The sequence below is a fragment of the Lepeophtheirus salmonis genome, chromosome 14, assembly GCF_016086655.4.
Source record: "Lepeophtheirus salmonis chromosome 14, UVic_Lsal_1.4, whole genome shotgun sequence".
Classification (NCBI taxonomy): Eukaryota; Metazoa; Arthropoda; class Copepoda; order Siphonostomatoida; family Caligidae; genus Lepeophtheirus; species Lepeophtheirus salmonis.
The window spans coordinates 25825864-25833705 of record NC_052144.2 but is presented as its reverse complement, the minus strand read 5'-3'; positions in this window follow the sequence as shown (position 1 = coordinate 25833705).

The window sequence follows — 7842 nt, the reverse complement described above, 5'->3', positions numbered from 1 at the left end:
TGTTATCCAAGTAGAATTGGGGATCGGCGTCGGAGTAATTCTTGTTATTATCTCTTGTTTATATCCTTTTCTCCTTCCTCCCTTGTCAGAGCAGATTGTACCTAATCTAATGAAACGTCATGAGCCTTATTTTTACTCTCCTCCATAACATTTTTCGAATTGTCAATGTTACCATGTTGATTTTCGGTTTCTTTTTTTTTCTTTTTTTGAATGCCAATCCTCCACTGGATTTTCATCACTCCTAATTTGCTTTGAATGTTAATTGATTGAATTAAAATCAGCTCTTGGTATGCTGATAACACTTCTCAATTATGGTCGAATAATAATTTTATAGTTGGGAAGAATTGGGCAAGAATTGGCTATCTAAAAAATTATTATTATTATTATTTTGTTTCTTCCCGTATGCAAAGTTACAATAAAGATAACAACGAAATGTATAATATTATTTACTGAGTTATAGAAAAGAATAAGTGAATGTTATGACTATGAGTTATGACGACTAATTTATAGGCTATAGATTAGTACAAAAATATTTTCCCTTAATCCCTATCCTTCTCTCGTGTAATCCATTTTGCATGTTCACATCCTTTCAAATAATAATACATACATACTTTAAATTAGTCTTTATTAAGAATAAAAGCAAATAATTGTGATCTATGCAGAGGCATTTGAAGAGGGGCTATTCACAAAAAATTTCAAAAATAAATTTTTCTTAGGAAAAATTGAAAAAATAATTTTTTGGAAAAAAATTTCTTACATGAAATTCAAATAGAATATTTTTTGGAAAAAAAAATCAAAAATTAATTGCTTTTTACAAAAAATTCAAATATTAAATTTTTTGGACAAAAATCTTATAAAGTCGATAGTTTTTCACAAAACATTAAATTTTTTAGAAAAAAAATCTTAAAAAGTCGATAGTTTTTCACAAAAAATTAAATTTTTTAGAATAAAAATTTAAAAAATCGATAGTTTTTCACAAAAAAATCTTTTTTTCATGAAAAATGTAATTTTTTGGAAAAAAATTCTAAAATTAAATTTTTTGGAAGAAATATTCAAAACTCTATAGCTATTCACCAAAAAACTAAATTTCAAATATTAACTTTCTTGGAAAGAATTTCAAAAATTGAAAAATTAAATATTTTGGGAAAAACATCCTAAAAAAGTAAATTTTTTGTAAATATATTTTTAATATTAAAATTTTGGAAAAAAAAGTTCATAAATCCATAGCTATTTACAAAAAGTTAATTTTTTTGGGAATATAAGTTTCAAAAATCTACAATTGTTCACAAAAAATGTAATATTTAGGAAAAATAATTCAAATATTAAATTTTTGTGAAAAATTTTTACCCCTATTTTCACGTAAGGAAATTTCATCTTGACCAACAAAAAAACTAGTGAGTAACAAAAACTCCTTAATTTGGGGAAGGGGATATTGCCCCTACAGGACAACTCCTACAGAAGCCCCTCCTATCAATAATTTCTTCTTGTATCTGAAGTGGAAAAGGGTCCGTTACTCAACTTCATGTAGGAGTATTTTTTATGGTTAAAAATCAAATGGAAAAACTTTATTGAGTTTTTACAATATCATTTCCCTATTAATTCATCACTAGCAGAAAATATATGGGAAATTAAATGCTGCAATTAATATCTCTTCAACAAAGACAATATTTATGAACTGAAATAAAAAAGTTTTTAATTGGAAAAACTTGTGTAGAAAAAGCGTTTCAACCTGGGATTGCCATAGATATTGCCTTTAACATTTTAATACAAGTCAATTAAAAAAATGAAGTTTAGATTAAACATTTTATCCGTTAAAGTTGTCACTCATCTTTTTGTCAAAGGATGTACAAATATATGCTTGTATAACGTAAAAATATAATATAAAATTAAGCAAGAGAGAAGATCGAAGAGATGATTGAATGATGATTAATTGATAACAATTATGAATATTATAGTAGACAGTATTGTGTGCGTGGCATTTTTATTTATTCACTGAGTATTACTAATTAATTTTTCTTATTTACAAATAGATGGTATGTTACAAAAGAGAGAATGCTCTAATCTTTTTTTCTCCCGCCACGTATTAAGTTGCTCGAACAGATGATCGATAAGAAGTTTCGTGACGCATAAAACGCCATAAATATTTACTTTTTTTAAAATTCATATATTTGATGACTTTTTCTTAAAGAAATTACAAAAAATTTACCCTAATAATGTTCTAGAGGACATTGCACAAATTCAAGAAAAAGTCGCAATATACAGCTTCATTTAATAACTTAAAATGACCTTCGAATTGGCTTTGACGGTTTGGACCAGAAATTACACTTCTAATTAATATAATTTTTTTAAACTTAAGGAAGCTTGAATATTTTATATTCATTGAGGAAAAAAATATACAAATTGATGAACAGAATCAGTTGGTATGAGATGAAGAAATTTGTTGTCACTAATAAATGGAAGATGTAATTAATTGAAGATTTGTATGGCAGTTTGAGGCAAAAAATCACCTCTTCCAGTTGACAAAGAATTTTTTCAAAACACCTAAGGAAGCTTGAATATTTTTCTAATCATTGTTGAAAAAAATATATATTAGTTGATTCACGAAATCAGTTTTTATGTGATAAAGAAGTTTGTTGTCGCTAATAAATAATAGGACTATTTCTTTTTATTTTCAAATAGGCTTTGACATTTTGACATAATCTCAGTGTGATGATAATAAAAAAAACTACTCCGTACGTCATGTTTAATACGCCAGTCTTAAGAAACCAGATCTTAGTACGTGCAATTGAAGGAGAAGACGGATTTAATTTTCGACCTCGAATCTCCAGACTTCTCAGTTAATAGCTAACGGATTATAATAGTGATGTTATTTATGGAAAAAGAACACTCCATACACAACGTAAATCACATTTCCAAATTCATATTTGGACTTTTTTCCGACTTTGTAACATACATACTATAGCATAATTACTATCAAGGGCGTCCACAAGTGGTGGGCTGGAGGGACTATACGGGCCCCCTAAACAAAAATATGGAAATTTTACTTGTAACTAGAAAATTTAATAATTGATTTTTTTCTTATAAAAATTTTATTTTTTGTGACCAGCTGTGGATTTTTGAACTTTTTTTTCGAAAAAATTTATTATTTAAAATTTTATTTTTGAAATAGCTTTACCAAAAATTAATTATTTGAAATGTAATTTTTCAATTTTTTTTTCAAAAAACTTAATGTTTAGTGATCAGCTGTGGATTTTTGATTGTGGAATTTATTATTTTAAATTGTTTTCCAGCTTCTTTTATATATATATATTACTGATAAAAAACTTTAGAGCGCTTCAGAAACCTTAGAAAAAAGGTGTTATCGATGCTACTGTTTAAATATATTGCTCTACATAAATTGGTGACGTCCAAATTATGTGAATAAGATTTATTTTCATTTTGGGCTTTTATTTACATTTTTTGTATTTTCAACCTTTATTTGCCACCAAAAATTGCGGGAAATATTCAGTTATTAGAGTAAAGAGATGATTCAGTACGAGTATTTGAGGAGAAAGAGAAGAAGGGGAAAGGATGCATCCATTGGGGGCATGAATTATAAAGGACTAAGTACTTGGATATTCAAAAATATATTATATCCATCTTGCCACCAAAAGCTACTAAGATTTTTAACGATCCCTTTTTTATATAATCGGGAATCCAGTAGAATTTATTTTCGATATATTTACATTCATTCAAAGTGAAAGACCATCTTTTTAAAATGACCATGCCTAAGATAGTGGATCTCTCAGTGCTCATTAAGGACCTAGTTGCCACCAGGTTTTAGACTTCTGTGTCTAAAACAAAGTATTTGCGATGCAAAATTTGCAACTTTAGTGCTAAAGCCAACAGGAAGTGTGTCCTATAACAGTACGGACATTGTGCCAGCCACTAGTAGAATGTAGCTTTAAACAACATGGGAGACAAAACTACACAGAAAATGATCAACGTCATCCCCTCCAACAATAACAGCGATGGCCTCTTCAATACTGACCTAATGAAGGCCTTGGTCCCTGCTAATATCCACCTTGTCAAGATCAACAACAGGGAGTTCAAAGACTTGGACAAAGACAAAGTTCTTGGAGAAGGACATTAAATTAATAACAAACAATTGTTGTTGTTTTTTTATTATAAAAGTATAAAATATTACAATTAGATCTGTTTAATATAAATGTATATGAAATAAATAAATGAAAAAAAAACTGCACAGAATTCATTTTGCTAAATTTGATCGATTCAGCAAAAAATTAATTCTTCATACAATATCAATATACGTGTATTAGACCCAAGAACAAGTTCTTATTCCCTATGACTTAAAAAACATGGAGGAAATAGCAAGAACTTTGATAATTCAACTTAGATCCGAAAAGAGATGGTTCTTTGCAGTGATGGACGGTGTGATTCTCCGGGGCACTGAGGGAGTATTTTTAGAAATTGATTTTTTCATCATCCCTTTTTAAATGGGCATTTGCTAGTGAAGTGCTTCTGCAGCACTGTGAGATCCATTCTTATGTGAAGTTTTGTATGTTTACAGAATCCAAGCTCAAATAGGTTTAGTACCTGAGGCACAAGGAGTGAACAGATATGTATTCATAGAAGCGAATTATTCTTACATTTACTATATAATATAACTAGCAAAGTGTTTCCTGGGGTTGCTCAGGACAAGAAGGGAGCATGAAATCAAATAGACAATGGTCAATGCAATTTTATTAATGTTTAGACCCCTTCAGTGCGGGCAAGCCTTAGGGTATTCTTACAGAGCCTATAATATAGCAACTGTATATTATATGAAATGTATTATTATGAATTTAAATAATAAATAGTGTTGTAAACTTCAAATAATATAGCATCATATAAACATGAAAAATTTGTCTAGATGAGAAGTTCATTCTCATTTTTGTCAAAAAAATTACTTACAAAATATTGTAAAAACTTTTTTGCACTAATTTGGTAAAAAAAGTACTTTATTTAGCAATTAGCATTGTAAAGAGGAACATAAAGCTCCCAAGATTTTTTTCGATCTTACGAAATCAAAAAAGTTATGGAGAATAGTTTCTTAGAAAAAATCACCCTCAATAACTGGTTCATTTTTGCAAATATTGAAGTTATTATTTAGAAAAGGACAGATATTTCAGTTAAAAATCAATTCGTATGTGTCAAATTTATATGCAAACAAATTTTCAGACAAATTTCTACAAGCTTTATTTATCTACGAATCCAATATTCCATTTGGAAATCAATTTTTTTGCAAGGTAAAAAAAAATAGAAAATACAATTTCCACCGATTTGTTTTTTTGCCCATAACTTTTTTGATTTTGAATAAATTTAGCAAACGTCATTATTCGTATGCTTGGTTTTTGAGACCTCAGTCACTTTTAACTTTTAACTCAGCCTCTTATCTAGTCTTCTTGAGCTCCCCCAAAAACATTTTTTGTGTTTTGGGTATAGAATAACCCCCACCCCCACTCGCCTTAACCTCACCAGGTTCAAAAAATATCCCTATACAAAGTTTCAGCCTCTTTAACCCATAAAAGACACACGCATAAACTCTATTACGCGTGTATATAGACTAGTATGAGCCTGCCCGTTCCACGGACACTGGGATGGGAGACGCATTTGGACAAAATATACTGTTTGTTAATAGTCTATGTTTTGTCTGTCAAATGATTTAATAATTCAAATAAGTAATGTTATTTATAATTTACATTAGTTTATTTAAATCGAATAAGTACCTAATTTATTCTAGAAGCATAATTTAAAAACCCAAAAACACAGATACGCCTGCTTTGAAGATGATCCAACAAGTTTGTACTCAAACGTGAACCACTTTAAAGGGGAAAATGCCAAGATACAAATGGCTAAAGTTCGGTATTCAAATAATCAGTAACAGCAAACCTTAAAAAATCAACAGAATTATATGTAACAATCCTCTCAATATGTGGCTTAATCAAGTTTATAATTAATAATTTTTTTGTTGATGTTTTTTCTAAATCCCAAATAAATAGTTTATTATATTAACCTTTCTAAATTTTTATATTAAACCCTGTTCAACCCCTTGTTAATAAACTAACCAACTCCTAACTTACCTAAAGTGAAGATGGCTTAATACATGCACCAACTACAGAACAACTTTAATATTACTTTATCTCCAAATAAATTGGTATTCTGCGTAATATCCAATACTTCAATAGAATGCCCATATGTGTTTATTTGAATTGCGGTAATAAGTCTTCATTTGAATTGTAGCAATCCAAGGCGAATTAACTGGCTTATGCAATTTCCCTTTATGTAACTACCTAAAAAATTATTGAACAGATTGAATTGTCATAAGTGTTCATGCAAGACGAATTAACTAGCTAATAAAATATTCACTTCTTATTTTTATTAGTAAATAGAACTAGAAGAAAACAAAAACTGTTGCTAGGCAGCAAAAACGGCGAAGGAAGATCGATTTGTTTCTTTTTGTATTTTTAAGATTTGCATCTGATCACCTTTGAAATAGGTTTTGTTAAATATCCATACATTCAATGTATTTTAGTAAAAATATTACAATATAACAAGTAAAAAAATAAGAAATTATAATTTGTAGAAAGGAAAGAAATGAGAAACATAAATAAATATCCAATTTTTAAATATAGTCAGTTGTTAAGAAGCAGTCAAGGGTTTCGGATCTCATTTCCTTGGAGTGGGAGGAGAGCTTCTGAGTACTTTTTCTTTGAGTGCTCTCTTTAGAGAGATATCTTAAAAGACCAAATTCAATTGATATAATTTTTTTCTGTGCCTTCCCCATCTCCACTTTAGCTCCTTAATTAATTTTTGGATAATAGATTTTCTGTTGGGTGTAGGGTTCACAAGTTGATATTAAAAAAAAACTATTATTTCGTACGTTCTCATTCGAAGGCTAAAATGATTATGAATGCGATTTGGCTCACGAAAACGTCTATTGGGTATTTGAGTTTCAATTTAATAATGGAGGAAGACGACTTCATGTTAATCAAAAAAAAAAAAAAAAAATCAATTATAATAGTAAATTATATATTTAACTTCACTCATACCCAAAAATATGTTTTTCATCCTTAAAATTAACAATTTACATCTAGTATACAGGGAGTAAGAATAATTCCAAACTCTGCGTTATACGAAATCCCAGGAGTTTGAAACCACGATATACAGGGACATACTGCATATTTCTCATACGCAGTATGAGAGAGAGACATGCTCCTTTTAAAATACCATAAATTGAAGAGAAACTAAATTAAGTCTTAAAAGAGAAAAAAGCTCTTTTGAGGACCATTAATTATATATTAAGTTTTTGAGTAGAGTAGAAATAAGTGGGATTGCGTAGCCAGGCGGATGTACATCAACGATTAATCAACAACATTCAACAATCTATCACTGACAAATGACAATTTGATTTATACGATGCAACTGAGCTACATGAGCCACACAAAGTCGAAGGAATGAAGAAAAATTAAAGATTTTTATTTTTAGATGACTTTTTTTTTAATCTTCAAAATGGAAAACGGATCATTAATACACTAATTTCCTGCAAAAATAAATATTTTTTGCCATTAACTATACAGTCACAGTAGAAGATAGCTACTAAAAAACTAATTTAAAAATAATTTAATTTCAACCTACCTTTAATTATTACCAAATGTTCTTCTTTTTCTGTATAGATAAGCTTATTATGACTTCTTTAAAAGGCTCCGTGCTAACATTTTTTTTTTTTTTTTGTTCGTCAAGGGATTAAATCACTTTTGTCTTGTCAATCCTTGAATTGAAACCAATAGATCTTAATTTAAG